General features: G+C 42.5%; 1 protein-coding gene across 4 annotated transcripts in view; it reads right to left on the reverse strand.

Annotated features, from left to right (window-relative positions):
- SCHIP1 (schwannomin interacting protein 1) overlaps positions 1-16,978 on the reverse strand; it is a 531,518-nt gene that overhangs the window by 100,038 nt on the left and 414,502 nt on the right. The gene's annotated exons all lie outside the window — the stretch shown is intronic.

The following is a 16,978-nucleotide window of genomic DNA, read 5'->3' on the forward strand; positions in this document are numbered from 1 at the left end:
TAATTGTGATTATTTTTCAAAGTATTACAAGCCTTTGGGTTCACTCTAAAACCTTTTTTTTAATGGAGAAGGGTTAGAGAAAAATCACGCAATACTCGTGTGGTTCATAACCTCTAGCCCTAGCTCAGTCTCCAGGTTACAAAGCAAAGCAACCATGCCAAGGAGAAAATTCAGGTTCCTTTTGACTTTTACTTAATGTTAAAACCTGCCCAGTTTTGTTTTTTGATAGAGATTTGTAAATGATTTTCTTAGACCCAGCATGATGCTATTTTAAAGGAATAACTAAAGGAACAGAAGCCAATGGTTAAAGAAAATGGGCACCACCCACGTTACAGGGAGTCCTTAGGCTCCAACCAGACAAAAACATTTCATGTTTCTTGTGTAGCAAATGGCTCTTCTAACAAGCTGATCACCTGAGTTGCAGACGTTTTTACCATTTAAACAAGATCTGCCATGTTCCATAGGGTAAGGCTCATGCATTACTTACAGTGTCAAGATAAAAGGAAACCGGCAGTGAAGGTGAATCAGGGTATTAAGTATTTAAAATGCCTTAGCTCAAAGGCACACAGTTCTTTCATTCCTTCTACTAACCATCGACCAGATGAACAGGTGTGGACTTGCTCTACTGGATGACCTGTGGCAGGAAACATTTCACTTCCAAGTTGCAAACTGTATTTGACATTCAACAGGTTTTCATTGTGGGTGGGTAGACGAGAGAATTCGGCTTTACGTCAGCTCCTACATTTCATTGGTCCTGCGCTGATGGATGGAGGAAAGGAGGGGTTTCCCTAACTTTCCTGCCCCTGCCTGCAGAGCACTGGAGGCTTCTGGGAGGAAGTTCCAGGACTGGGTGCTCACGTGGCTGACATTAGAACGGCTCTCTGCCCCCAATCCTGTCAGCATCTAGCATTTCAACATCTCTGCCCAGTCTCAGGTCAGTGTGCCTAAAGCTTCAGGTAAATCACAAGTAGCTCATCAGGAGAAACGCTGGGACTCCATTTTAACATATTCCCAGCCCACAGCATCCAGGAGACCTGATAAGAAAACTCCACAGATATGCCAACCCCTTTAAACCAAAACACTCAAGAACTTCCTGGAGCCTGAGAAGTTTAACATTAATTTACTACTGAATTCAAATAGCTTCTTCTCACTTATTCCCTAAAAGGCTCCATTCTCCACAGTACCCCAGTTCTCTGGGTACAAGGAAATGGCATTTCAAGCATTGTGTCTATCATTAAACTCTTTGCAGCATAAAAAATATTTTAAATTTACTACAGGAAAATTACACGGTTATTTTATTGTATAAAAGATGGCTTTTAGGAGTAGAGGTGGAAAGTTCCATAAATGAGGTGCAGACTCAGATGCCTAGGCTATGTTTGTTAGGAAAGAGAGTAATTTTCCTCAGGCTAGTCCTGACTTGAGTTCCACAAACCTTTCCAAACTTCTTCCCTGTGCCCTTGTTTTTTCCCTCCTCACCCCCTTACCCCCTCCCCCCCCGCCCCATGTGGCTCCCTAGGGTGACTCTGGCCATCCCACCCTGCACTGGGTTCCTTTCTCTCCAGGTCTTGGGTCAGTTGTCCTCCTGCAGCTGCCTCTGCAGGTGGCCGAGCCAGAGGCTTCCAGATTCCCGGACCTCCCTTCATGGCCCTTACCTCGGATATTAAATAACCACCTGAGGAAGTTGTTTAATGTCCATCTCCCTCGCCAAAATAAATATGCCACTTGGACAGAGCTCATGGCCCTCTCATCTCCCTTAGTGTCCAGCAACATGCAGCTACTGAATATAAATGGCTGTTAAGTGACTAAGTACCTGAATGGGCAAGAAAAAAGTCACAGGAAGCACTGGGTTCTGCTGTAGCCTGAGCCCCCTCTACTTCAGCCTACCTGACCTTCTCTCCCTCCCTGGGCCTTCAGACGGCCATTTCTTTTGCTAGACTGCCACAGGTGACGCTATGCTGAATGTGGTCCCAGGCCTTCTGCAAGGAAAGTTCTCTGGCTGTGCTGCCCAACACATGGCAAGGACTCAGGCATGCCCCACTGTTTACAGCCACCTATAACCTAGTGACCCACAGTCCCATTCTATAGGTAAAACAATTTATGAGGAGCAGCTAGCTCAGGATTGGGTGTTAAGAGAGCAGGAATGCACCGTTTTATCTGTCTGAACCTCCACTCAACCAGAGGATCATTATGATTCCTTCAAACCAACACATAGGGCAAGTTTTTGACTGTCTTAGTGGACTTAGCCAGATTTATGGGAATAAGCATAGGGATATTGGTGGGGACCTTCAAAGCCAAGGGAAGAAACATAAAGCCATGCATTTATGTTGAATGATTTATTTTTTTAAAAGATTTTATTTATTCATTTGAGAGAGAGAGAGAGCGTGCAAGTGCGGGGAGGAGTAGACAGAGAGGGACAAGCAGATTCCACGCTGAGTGCAGAGCCCAGCACAGGGCTCAATCCCACGACCCCAAGATCATGACCTGAGCTGAAATCAAAAGTCGGATGCTTAAGCAACTGAACCACCCAGGCGCCCCTTGAATGAACTTTTAATTAATTAATTAAAAAAAGTTTCCATTTATGAAGAATTCTCAAATAGCAGCATGTGGGTACAAGCAGATGCTGTATATCCAGAGATTACATCTGTTCGGATGTGACTGCCGCCATTAGCAAAGACAAGCAGTTATTACGCAATGAATGTCAGAGAGGCTAAATCCCAAGTACCTGGTGCAGCAGTTTTACTAGTTGAAAATGGAAAGCACATGGCCCTTGGAGCCAGTGACACCTGCGCTAGCTCTGTGATCCTGCCAGAAGCCTCAGTTTCCTTGTCTGTGAAATGGGAGTAACAGCATCCACCTCGCCTCACTGTGAGCATTAGGCACAATAAATGAAAAGCAGCCAGCTCACTACCTGCCCATAGTTGGCACTCAGTAAGTATTAGCTGTTGTTATTATCATTAAAACAGGTTTGACACATGTCTCTCCTGTTCTCACAGCAGCGTCACCCTCTTCGACAGCACGAGGCACGTTGGTGTGTTTATGGGATTCGGGTCAGCCTCCCCCACTGGGCTGCAAGCTCCAGGAGGGCAAGAAGCCCCGTGACGTGACTGCTCCATGTGAGCCTCTGCTCAACCTTACTCTCTATACCTAACACATAGGAGGCACTCAGTATGTCTTAACTGACTGAATAGGCCACGGAGAAAAACAGTGGCCTATCTTAAGGAGAGACCTGGCAGACATCATCGTGTGGACTGCGCTTTGCTGAAAAGCTTCATGTAAGCAATTTTAAAATTCAGCTTTTATTCCAAAATGAACTCAGAAAGCTTACTCCTTCAAAATTCAGAGACTTGCTACCCTTAGATCACACAAGAGCATAGTTTCTAGAAAATAAAGAATGGTTAGAAGACATTCTTAAATTCACATTAAAAATTTATAGATTTATACCACGGTACTAGTTGTTTTTATCCCAATAATTATAAGGAGGCCACGACTACTATTCTGGGCCAGGTCTGTCTGATTCCAGAGCCTGCTGATAACTACCCTCCTTATACAAAGTCTCAGCTGCATCACAAGAACACATCTGGACTGGCATCAGAGTATACTGGGGTAATGCCTGCTGACGTTTCAGCCCCATGTTTGAATCTTGGTATTAGCATCACCAGCCATAGGTTGAACCCCATGTGGTCCAGTTAGCTTTGATCCTGATGTCTCCCTTAGATCTGCCCAGTCAACCCATGAGTCACAGGAGTAGAATGAGGGTGTGTGGACAAGATGCCCTGGGCAGATGAGCCTACGACATCCAAGCGGGATGTCAATGTTCTGTTTATGACACCTCCAAAGTCTCTCCTGCTCTGTGTGCCTATTTCCTCATCTGTAAAATGAAGCGGACTGGGCCAGATGAGCTCTAAGTTCCATTCCACCTTTGATATTGAATGATTCTGTGAGAGACTGAAAAATATTATTCTATTTAGTGATATTGGGCCTACAGATATATGAACTGGATTCATAAGTCAAGAGACGGCTATCATCAGTTAGGGTTCCTGATTTGAAAGCAATAAAACCCACATCAGCTGACCTAAACTCACAGATTCAACAGGAGGAGGAGGTAGACACTGGGGCAGCACAGAGAAAGCCAGGGAGGCAGGGCAGGTCGGGAAGCAGAAGCAGGCCATGGTCCCTCATGGGAAGACCTTGGCAGCCAGCACCACTATGAGGGCCTCCAGCTGACCTGAGGGCCTTGCAGTGAGTGCTCTAGACCCCTAGTCCCAAGGAAGCAGAGCCAGGGGAGGGAGAATCTGGGGCTGAGGTTCCAGAACATGAGTCAGCCACTTGCAATTACCCTCCCACGAAAATCATACACAGCAGGGAATGGGTAACTCCCTAAAAGGAAGCTGGGCGCTCTTAGGAAGGGTAACTCATGGGGGGTGCAAAGCCCAAGAACATCCACCATGGGAGGAAGAGCCTAAGAATACAGAGGTTGGTTGATGCCAAAATATCCTCTCCTCCAGCACAGCATCTAAAGAATTTCAAGAGTATATAAATTTGAAGCATTTATGCAAAACATTCTGGTCTAGAATGCAGTTTCCCATGTGACTTTATGGGTTTCGCTGAAAGAAACGTTTACTGAGTAGTATCATAATCCGCAATACATTGAACATGTAATTAGTAAAAGAATTCTGGGAAATTTAAACAAGCCTAAGAGGCAATCACTGATCCTGTCAGCCGAGCCAGGCCACCAGAGGCAGGGAATGACTAACCAGGAAACCCTCTTCATGGGAAATCACTGAGTCACGGGGACATCCTGCTGCTGACAAAACTCTGTCTGGTGCCCATCAGTAGCTTAGTTTTTAAAATTCGGATGATTCGGTCAACAAATACTGAACATCCTGACAGGTCAGTCTCCTTTCTTTTTCCACGCCTGTAAGAGTCTCAAGCCCACTTCCTCATTATTTCTAATCTGTGAAATCTCCCACATGTGTTCCCACGACTTATTACTCATTTCACATCTTCAGTGACATTCACCCCTAAGTCACTCTTTAGTCAACTGTAAACTTACTCCCTTCTGCCTGAACTTTCATGCCAGTCACAGAGCCTTCACAATTCCACCGGAAGCTTAACTTTAAAGAAGTATACTCCCGGGGCACCTGGGTGGCTCAGTTGGTTAAGCGACTGCCTTCGGCTCAGGTCATGATCCTGGAGTCCTGGGATCGAGTCCCACGTCGGGCTCCCTGCTCTGCGGGAAGCCTGCTTCTCCCTCGGCTTGTATTCCCTCTCTTGCTGTCTCTCTCTCTCTGTCAAATAAATAAATAAAATCTAAAAAAAAAAAAATTAAAAAAAAAAAAAAGAAGTATACTCCCAAGCTGAAAAGCTGTTTCCTAAAAACAAGCAAGTAAGCAAGCAAACAAACAAACAAAAGCTCTGGATGTTGGTGAGCCAAATAACATTCCCAAGGACAGTGAAAATTTGTGGCCATTTATAGCCCACAGAAAAGAGCCCATGGGCAAGTATGTAATTTATGCTATCCTCGGGAACTCCGGACACAGCTCCCCACATCCACCCTCCTGGTTAGAGAAGCTGTGCCCTCTACAGGTCTGCATATGCTTCTCTTTCTACCTGCCCTGCTCTTCTTCATTGCACACGCTTTCCCCACAGGGCAGCTGCAGAGTTTCCACCGAGGAGGGACAGAGGAAGGCAACCTGGTTGGCAGAGGGGCTAGGAGAAGGGTCTTCAAAACACACTTACAAGCAAACACACAGTGGAATATTTGCTTTGGTTTCAGGTTCCCTTGGGATGACTGTGGGGAGGTAAGGGAGACTATGGAGGGACGTAGCTCTCCCCTCTTTCAAGCCGACAAGGATATATTACTCATTACCTTTGTTGACTAGATTTTAATTGTAAAATCTAATATAAATCCAAATAAAGCCAGGAGTGCAGGTAATAATACTGTGTCCATGTTCATTTCTTAGTTTTGACAAATGTGCTGTGGTTATATGAGATGTTAACATCAGGAAGAGCTGGTGAAGGATATTCATGAACTTCCTGGACTATCTTTGTAACTTTTCTGTAAATCTAAAGTTATTCCAAAGTAAAAAGTCATGTCTAAAAAGCAAAATGAACAGTGTTTTCTATTTTTCTAAAGGAAAGTGAATCAAGACCCCAAACTTGTCTCATTTGCTTGAAATCTGTGTTGACTTTGTACTTGGAGCCAGTGGTTCTAAAGAGGAAAAAAAACCCCAAAACTTCGCAACCTCTATGCTTCCAACAGTATATTATGTAGTAACAGCTGGAGTTAAATAAAATCTAAATATGATTCAGCAATCTTGAAGTTTCATTAGATTCCATATAATAACAAGAAATTTTATCAAAACTCACCCCTACTGCCACCCCTTGAATTAAATGGTCTCAGACGAATTTCCAGCAGATAAAAGAACTGAGACCACATATCCTGTGTGTGTGTGTGTGTGTGTGTGTGTGTGTGTGTGTGTGTGTGTGTGTGTGATTGTTTAAGGTAACTTTTTCTTAAAGAATTTCTCCCTTTTCATTAATCATAAGTAATGAAAAATAAATCACAATACACTTCCCTGACTCCAAATAAAAAATCAGTTTTTGAACTGCTTTGAAGATGAAAGAGAAAAGTAAATTCTAAGTAATGGGATGTGTATAAAAATTAGGTAAAACAGAATAAGGTGTATGCTGTTATCTCTCCCCCCACGCCCCCGATGTTATTGTTTCAAATTATTTTAAGCCCTGAAAGGGGTAGAGGAAGCTACTCTGGTGTCAGTAAATCAGAACATTGCTTCATGAGTTTTCTTCCCTAGCATCTCTCATTTCTAGTATCTCACCAGACCTCTCAGCAAACCCCCCCCACCCCCACTTCAGGAAACGTTATTGAACCTCTCTGGGCCTCAGGGCTCTCATTTGTAAAGAAAGATTGGGTTTGGTATGGGATGGGAAGCTGGTAGCCCAAAGACCATATTCTGAAGAACTTATATGCTTGTTAGCCCTACAAAATTATGTGGCTTTTTTTTTTCAGTTACTTGTCAAAGTTTCATATTCAAGATATTTTTCATAAAAGCTTGGTCTCAGGCTTCTCCTGATATATCAGAACGTTGACTATATTCTGGCATGGCAACAAGTCCGTCAGTATGTTAGAACAGCTGCCACTTTATGTCTGGAACATGCCATCCAGTTCACCACGGTCCTGCTTCCCCCGACGCACTGCCCTCGTGAGTTACCTGCACGGCTCTGGAAGCACCTGGGTTTTCCATCCTTACTATGGAATCCCTCCCAGCTCTAATATTTGGATTCCCAGTGTAATTGCTTATTAGGAAAACGGAGTTCTAATTAGGCTGCCAGCACACTGGAATATTCTGTAGGGGGTCTTACTTATAAGTTAGTGCTCACACAACAGTTATACATTGGCTTTGTTGAGTGTTTCTGCATGAAACACAAGAAACATAAATCTAATATTGAAACCACCATACTGTAGTAGAGCAGGTATTCAAGAAGTTTTAAAACCACTGCTACCTCAAGTTTTTCTTCTAGAACAAGATCTGACTTTAAGGGCTATTTGGGTCTGATTGTGTGGGGCCACCATAGGCTGAGCAACAACTCTAACAGGAGATCACTAGTTACATAATTTAAGTATTCAAAAATAAGATCCCAGTGGTCTTCTCTCTTACTCCTTACCAATTTTAGAGTGGAAATAAAAAGGACAGAGCACTTAAGATGCAGTTGCTCATAATAAAATGTCAGACCAGGTCAAATGGACCAAAAATTATGTAAGATTTCACAAAGAAAAAAAAATTGTCTGCAGTTCTCGTAAGTGGTATAATTTTTAGCTACTGGTGCCATGAGGAGAAAAACAGAAGGCTAAATTGGTTTTGAAACTATTTGAAAACATGTTATTTTTATAGGAGTTGAGATTAGCCTTTAAGTTCTCTTCTAAGGAGACACTGTGCAGGTTCCCACAGGTCCAGACCCTTCTTATTTTAGAAATAAGTTTCACGCTACTTTTTCTTTGCATGGAGAAAAGGAGGGTACCAGCTATTGTGCTACTGGACTTGACACTCAAAATGCCCCAGCAATTCATAACATAGCAGCTTTTTTGGTTCTGTTTTTATTTTTTAAAGCTCTAACCTCAAATCTAAATTTACAACACTGCTGGAGATCTTAGGCATTATAAGGAAATTACCTCATTCCCTTTAAACCTTTTTAGACAGCAAAATTCTTTCCATATATGGCAAACCCAGAAGGAAGCAGAAACAAATGACATTAGTTTAGTAGTTGCCATGACTTACCTGTGGTTTTGTTCTGAACATGCCTACGACGTATTTGTGACTGAGGGGCCCCTGGCCATAGCTAGCAGGCCCGGAAGAGTGCCCATCCTTGTCTCCTCATCACCAGCTGGTCCATGAGGACACCTGGCCAGGGGCCCTGGTCATCAGAGGTGCCCAGAACTGGATGAACCATTTTCATAAAGACTTTGAATTGGTACTCTACAGACAGGGGACCTGCACACGAATGAAAGAGGAAAGAGAGGCAGGCTGAGGATCACAGTGGGGGGACCCTAGGGGAGGTTGCAACGGGTATGCACCACTGAGGGGGCAACACCGTGCCAGATGAGCTTACCCAGACTCAGGGAGGTCCTGACGGGAGATCTGCTGCCCAGAGGCCTGGCTGTGAGGCTACAGAGATTGCACTCTGCTCTCTGCCCTTTTCCAAGCACCCTAAAAACCTGCCTCATCTGCTTGGGCAAGTGCAGCAGCACCTAGAAAAGCCCAAACCACACAGTTTCTTGCTAGATGCTTTTTGTAAAAAAACAAAAACAAAAACAAAAACAAAAACCAACTCTGGATAACTCAGACATTCATTTCTACAAGAAAGAGTTTTGAAGGATCAATCATCTCTTTTAGGACATGGGTGATAAAACCCTCCTGAATTGATATATTTGCAGAAATCAGCTGCTGACTAATGCACGGCTTCTTGTAATCCATAAAAATTGAAGCTTTTTAAAAATATATATATACTATACTAAGATCCCAAGGAAGAAAGATCCACAATCACTTTCAAGAACATAAATGCCAAGGAGTAACTTTGAGAAATGGAAGGAAATAAAAGAAGAACAAAGATGAACATGATATTGTTGATGATGGATATACCAAAAAAGGTCATTCAATTACAAATAAATATAAAATATTTGGGTGGAGATTCAAAGGGTATCAGTAGAATGTACAGATATAAGTGGCAATTTTAAGAAATCTGATAAACAAAACTAGATGGAAGAAAACTGGTTAACTCTTTTGCTTCCAGTAAGCTTTGCTGTAACTTCACATGAATTACAGGTAACTCAAAAATATTTTAAAAGTACTTTTAAAAAACCATCAACCTGGAGCTGAACCAACACTGGTTGAGTTCATTCCTATCACCTGAGTATTTCATGGCCTAAACCATCATCTTTCGGGTTATATAAACTTTCTGGAGAAAATACCACCAAAGTAGGGAAAAATGGGAATAACCCAAAATGACACACACATTGAAAAATAGATCAGGTGGGGACAATAAGATGAGGTTAAGTATGTGCAGGAATGGAAACAGAGAAAGACAAATGACAAAGACTGGTGATAGAACATGCTTGACATAATAATTTAACAGATATATAAGGAAAAGAACATCACAAAAGTGAAGTGGTAGCCAAAAACAAAACAAAGCAAAGAAACAAACCAAGAGCATCTGAAACAATGCGGGCTCTTACAGATTTGATGAGGCTTGGCTAAGTGAAGGAGAACGGTTATTTTGAGTTTCCTGGCCTTGACAAGAAGAATTAGTGATGGCTCAGTTCTACACATTTAAATGGGAAACTAAGAAACATCATATGGGGAACATAAAAACCCAAACACATCTCCCTTTCCTGATGTCCACTTTTCTGTTCCTTGTTCTCACCCACATTCTGACGAAGCCTGATGTCCTAGTGGAGACTATTTCATGGGCTGCTACTGAACTCTACAAATACTTTTCTTTCTCATTTTTTCTTGTTAATTTCCCCTTTGGGAGGCTTACAATCAACTATTCACTTAAAGCTCTACTTGCATGTGGGTGAGCTGCACAATCTTCTCTCGCATGTCTTTCTGAGCTCAGGCTCGACCTCACAGCCTGACAGATCACGGAAGGACTTTGTCTATAGAAGTGACCTGCGGAAGGGTGAACCCAACCCTCACTGCTCCCCTCTCTGCCTCCCAGAACTCAGGCGGCTCCTTGCAGAGTTGTCAAGGGCCAGTCATCCTCTGGCCCCACAAGAGGGAAGAACTGTGTGGCCCAGTGGTGGAAAGGAGGCTGGACAGACAGGAAAAGGAACAATGACGGAAAATATCGTTGACCCAGGGAGAGCACTGTTTTGTTGATAGGAATACACACAGTGATGAGCTGAAGTCTGCATGGAAGAAAGCAATTTTGTAATTGTCTGAAAATGCTGGTTTAACAGAAGAAAAAGAGAAACAAACAATAAAATGAAAACTTCCGATCAAGTGCTAAAAAGTAGAATCTACTTCCAGACTGGGACAGGCCTGGGCTGAGGACGTTGGGGGAAGTTGAGTGAAGATATTTAATCTCCATAGATCTATTTCTGCCCTTGAAAAAGATGAGGGTTTGATGAGATGACCTCTCGGATCCTTTCTATTTTCAAAATCCTATTACTTTTCTATTTAAATAAAGTTTAATTTCATAATTGACACAAATTTCCACAGAAGTTGTATGCAAAATAATCTTCTGGTCACTGACAGTATAAAACATCATCTGTCCTCTCTAACAGCTCAAGGAGCCAAAAGTGGTTAAGAAAAGCATTTGCAAAAGCCCTTTTTGTTAAAATACTTGGGACTGAATTTCAAAAGTAAGAAAACAAGACCATTCATGTCTTCAGCGGTAAAGGTCTAGGAGTAAAAACAAATTTCTACTCTTAAGTGCAAATGTAATGTCACAGAGTTTAGACATGGACCTGGAATTATGATTACTAGCACTTGGGTAGGGAACACACATACCCATGAAAAGATAATTGAGAATATCAATTGACATATCACTGAAAGAGCCTGGAAGCAGAGTCAGAAATTGACAGGTCTGGTCTGAGTTTTGTCGGGTCTGAGACTTCAGGTAAATCCCTAAATCTTGCTGGGCCTCAGTATTATCATCTTTAAAATGGATACAAGTACTGCCTTGTGCACATTTTAGGTGTCATAAGGATGGAATGTGATAACGTGAAAACACTTAAAACCAGAAAGTTTTTTTTTTCAAAACCTAAGTATGCGGAAGTAGTACACAAGTGGAATAAAAAGTTCAGAAGAGCGAGATGATCAGGTACAGTTTCCCAAAGAGGGGAGGCCCTGAGTCAGAGCAGGCCACGGAGAAGCAAGTGCCAGGCAGTTCGGTGGACAGCAGCATCTGGACCTGCTCCGAAGCAAAGGGCTCATGCTGGGCCTTCCTGAGTGAAGTAACAAGGAATGCCAGGCAAAGGATCTGGAGTTGAAAGTGTGGCAGAGCTGGAAAAAGATGGAGGATGGTGAGAGGATGTCAGCGGTGAGATGTTCAAAGAGCTCCACGAACGTGTGATGAGAATGTCTACATCTGTTTTTCAGATACGCACCCTGAAAATTTTCCTTAAGACGTTTTAAAGGACCCTATGTGCAAACCAATCGGTGGGCAAAGATCTCCTTTCGTCCAACCACAACACTTTCAAATGTTCCGCTATAGGAGGAACCATGTGATGGTAGTTTAAATACACACACAGCCCCAGAACGTGTAGTTCACCTGCAACCTAATGTTTTTGTAACCCAACCATATATTTCTTTAAAGTCTCAAGTACACGCTAATGGATAGAACAGCCTTTGCAGCTCGTAAACAAATATCAACATCAATTAGAAAAACAGGCAATGATGGCACGAAACATTTCAAAGTAAAAGGTTGAAGCACAGAGTACATTAAGTCCTGGTAGTTTCTGGGTATGATTTAAAAAAAAAAAAAAAGATTTAACAATGTCATGTAGCGCTCTCCAGCAGGAGTAAGAGATAGTTGCACACCACACAGAATATTTTCACTGCTGTGCCCCAGGCTGCCAAAGCACCTGACTTATTAAACTTACAGATTTTACAATATTTTGTAGGAGTAATAAAGACATCTTAATTCAGTCTATAAAAATGGGAATTCATATAATTTAAACATAGCCCAAGTAACTACAGAAACAAGCTACTTCAGCCATTCCAGCTACTTCAGCTGATCATTGACGGGGAAGGAGGACCTGGGCTAGAAGGCTTACAGAATAATACATTGAAAACAACCTGTGATTACTACCATTCTAGGAAGAAATATAGGCAATTTAAAGTTTGCTACTGGTCAATAGTACAAACAAATGAAAAGAAAAATTATTTTCAAGTACTTAGGAAAAAACTTCATCAGGAGAATTTGCTGTCAATGAATCTTATCGATTAACATTATTCTTATCTTCTCATTAAAAGAGGAAATGCACCTGTGACAGGCACTAAAAATAACAAAACCATAATTAAAATGTGTTGGGTCTACAAGTAGAACTCTTCTCTAATTTAAAAATGGGTATTTTTGAACAATGGGTGTAATGACTCTGGTTGGATGGAAGATGGGATCCTGGTGCTCTCTCACTGTTTTAAGAGAGAGGGAAGCAATCACCCCAGTCACCTGAAGAGAGATATTTTGCAAGTCCCCAAAGACAGAGATGGAACAGAGCAAACAGTGGGAGAGGAAGCCAAGGTTACAGTGAGTACATGAATAATCGTGGTGAGAGAAGCATAAAAGGGTGCAGCTTCTTTGGAAAACAGGTAACCCCCAAAGTTGCCTACCACATGATTCAACCCTTCTACTCCTAGGTAATTTACCCAAGAGAAATGAAAGAATATGTTCCTACAAATGAATGTTCACAGCACTTTCATTAGTAATAGAAACTAGAAACAACTCAAATGTCCATCAACAGGGAAATAGGGTATCTCCATAAAATGAAACACTACCTAGCAACAGAAAGTAATGAGCTATTGCTCTACACAATAACATTGCTCTACACAATAACATAGATGCGTCACAAAATAATTACATGCTGAGTAAAAGAAGCCAGACAAAAACTGAGTACATATTATATGATTCTACTTACGTTCATTTTAGAAAAAAACAAGCTAACCTACAGTGATAGAAATAAGACCAGTGGTGGCCAAGGGACAGGATGGGGAGATTGCAAAGGGGCACGTGGATACTTTTTGGGGTGAGAGATATGTTCATGATCTCAATTTTGGTGTTGGTTTCACAAGCGTACACATTTATCAAAACCGACCAGATTGCACACTTCAAATGTGTGCGGTGGACTGTCTACCTTACCTCAACAGTTAATTTTTTTAAAAAAAGAATCAGAAGTGGGAAGAGAGGGAGAAAGAAGAGGGTGAGTTTCCAGAGACAGAACAGGCTCAACTTGGAGGACCACAGACACTGAGGACAGAAAACCTCACAGAAAGACGACCGAGAAAAAGAGGTGGAATAATAGTCCATTCAGGAAGAGGAGTACCTTGAGACAATGGGCACGGTCACTCCACCTGCTGTGCGGAGGGGAGCCCTTGAGTAGGTAGAAGAGTGATCTGGAGACAAAGTAAGATCCAGGAGAAGCAGAAGAAAAGAAAGTGGACTGCTTGGGTCTGTGCTGAGAAGAGGGAAACCGGGGTTTCCCTCCGATTGCCCAAGCCAGTTTACCAGTCATAGTAGGTAGGAAAATGAGAATTCAGGGTGAATATGAATATCGGGGAGCAGGTCTCCCTTAAACTTGCCACAGCTGGTTCTAGATCTGACATCAAAAGCACCAAACCAGTCCCCAGTATCTTTCTTTACTCCTTAACTGTGTGGGGCCTTTGATGCTGATGCAGGCCCAGGGCGGGCCTGTGAGAAACAGGTGGCTACCAGAGGCCCAGGGGCTGGCCAGCTGGAGGGGGCCCTTCTGGGAGCAGTTCTGGTTGTTGGGTGAACGGCTCCCCCTCCCCATGTGTGTGTGTCAGGCATTTGTGCCAAGCAGGAGGGAGCTACTGGGGATAAGGCAGTAGAAAAAAGAGACCTTGCTGCCCTCAAGACTCCGACATCAAGGTGAGGGGGGGTTGCTCCATCAAGGAGGTTGGGCCACCTGAGGGCAGGCAAATTTGTCTAGCAGGATAGCAGGATGGAAGGTCACCAAAGTGTTTCCTTCGGGACTTCCTCTGGCACCTCAGAGCCCTGACCCCAAAGACAGTTCCGGCACCATCCAAGCCCCATCCTCTTCAGCTGACACTAAGGGAGAAATTAGCTGCTTAAAGCCTTTCACAAAAAAAAAAAAAAAAAAAAAAAAATCCTAAGCCCTAGGTTTTAAATCCCACCTAAATGTTGTATGTTTTTTTAATTTGCCTCTAAATTTCCCCTAGATTAGGAATGGCTGATGGTCAACACAATTTTGACATCTCATCCTTCCTTTTGAGATCTTGCTGCAGTCATTATTCTATTAAAACGAACCAAAACTAAACCAGGCCTGTGAGAAGAGACTCTGAAATAATGGGATTTTGATTATTTCCTAATTTACTTAGGTCCTTAATATTTACCAGGAAGCATAAGAGGGGACTTGTCATTAGGAAATCTAGGGAAGGGGAAGCCTCTTTCCTTCCCTTTTACTTCAAATTGATTTTAACCTTAAAATAAGAAAAAAACCTTAGTTTGGCGTAAGAAGAAAGCTTTCCCTAGGTTACTTAGTGGGCTCTTAGGCAAATCACTTAACTTCAATAGGCCTCAATTTTCTCAGCTGTTAGATGAGGGGATTAGCTTAAGTCTGGGGCACGTGGGCCTAATAAACCATTCATTCATTCATTCATTCATTCAGTATTTGAGAAACTACTGCATCCCAGGCACTAGGTTACAGCAATGAAAAGAGAGGCAAGACCTCTACACTACAACTTGATTCTACAGAAACCAAAAAAGAAGGGGAACCAAACAAGATAATGTCAGGTAGCGATAAGCACTAAGAAAATACACCAGAGTGCCTTACTTTTCTTTGGGGAAGGTGGTCAGGGCTGTGAGAGCTGAGAAGTTTGGAATGATGGAAAGGAACCAGCCACTTGATTCCCAATAGAGGCAAACCCTACTGCAGGTCTTCCCTCGGGTGGGAAAAGCTTATTTGGTTCTCTTCATAGGTAAAGGAGACTATACCCCTCTTTTTCATTTTATATCCTTCCTCCCAGTACTCTGTATTAATTCCATTTATATACACTTTTTATTTTTATTTTTACTTTTTTTTAAGATTATGTATTTGACAGAGAGAGAAAGAGAGAGACAGGACACACAAACAGGGGGAGCGGAGTGGCAGAGGGAGAGGGAGAAGCAGACTCCCCGCTGAGCAGGGAGCCAGATGTGGGCCTCCATCCCAGGACCCTGGGATCATGACCTGAGCCTGAGCCCAAGGCAGACTCTTAACCGACTGAGCCACTCAGGTGCCCCATGTACACAACTTTTTAAAGAGGAGCAAAAGTATTTGATTTGAACAACTTCCTCCAGATAGGATTTCTCTTCTATAGGACTCCTTTGTTATTCTCAAGTTTCTGTCCTCATAGTTATAAATTCTCCCACTTATTCTAGGCGGGAGTAAACAGGATTTAAATCAGTGTTTTTCAACTTTTATGATAACAACCCACAGTGAGAAATAAGTTTTACATCATGACCCAGTGTATAAAACCAAAAGTTTTTTTAAAACCAAGCTTACTGTAACTACCCATAATGGACGGTAGTATATTCTATTTTATTTCATTTCTTTTTTAAATGCTAAGATGATTTCGTCAGTAACTTATAGTATGAAAAACACTTCTAAACTGACACTGGCTAGCAATTTTGTTATTAACAAACCAAAAAATGGTAAAATTGATTAAACAACCTCAAAGGCTCTCCCCTCCCCTTTTTCTGTACACATACTTGCTTTAAAGAAATGGGTTCCAAATTTCTCTGTGTAACTTGTGGAGGAAATTCCCAGAGGGAACATTTGCAGAAGGACTGGGGTGGAGGGAGGGGAGCCGAAATATGCAAATTGTTCAATAGGTGAGGTGACACCTTTAGTTTCAAAGATTGCCCAAGAAGGAAAGACTCATAAAGTCTTCACAATAGGTACGAGGCTGTGGGGGGGGTGTGTGTGTTGGGGGAAGGGATGCTGTTAAGTAATTTATTAAATTTTAAGTTCCTAGAGGGGAGTCAGTCTGCACCCTTACCTTTCCTCACCATAATTCCAGTCTCACATGGACAGATATGTAACTGCAGCACTGAGAATCAGACCTTGCATTTAGCACATGACACACAGGTGCTCAGTAACATTTTGTTTCATAACTTTTAAATAATGGAGCTCACTGTTATCATCAAATCCTAACTTTATGTGTACACCAATCATTATGTTCTCCTGGAATGTAAAAATGTCATGCAGTAGTAAATGACATGTGTTTATCTTCAAGTCATTGTTTTAAGTCCAGGGAGCTTAATCAGGTATTTTTCTCAAGCACTAAGTGGGAAAGGGATGTTTTCCATTGCAAGATATAAGAGAGGAGTGGCTGTAATGGAAAGAGTCCACATCTGCTAGTGGCCATGGTAAACAGCTGGGATTAAAATGAGTGTGTTAATTTAATAGGTAGTTTCTCAAGGGACACTAACCAGTGGGCTCTGTCAGCCAAGAGCTCTGTCTGATAGAAACCGTGCCAATTTCCCTGTGAGTCGCAGTTACTGCCCTCACCCCTGAGGTCAGAAGTGCATGCACCCAATTTCCAGTAGCCCCAGGGCTCTGGAGCCGAAAAATTACACCTGCACGCAAGCATTCTCCCGCACTGCCCCACGGCCGCTACACGCAGAAAGCAGCGCAGTGAAGCTGGGGGCCCTTCAGCCCCATTTAGGGGCATCATTAACGATTTCAAATTACAACTGTTGCTTTATCTCACAA

The sequence above is a fragment of the Callorhinus ursinus genome, unplaced genomic scaffold, assembly GCF_003265705.2.
Source record: "Callorhinus ursinus isolate GAN/ISIS: 27379988/994484 unplaced genomic scaffold, GSC_fseal_2.0 scaffold1, whole genome shotgun sequence".
Lineage (NCBI taxonomy): Eukaryota > Metazoa > Chordata > Mammalia > Carnivora > Otariidae > Callorhinus > Callorhinus ursinus.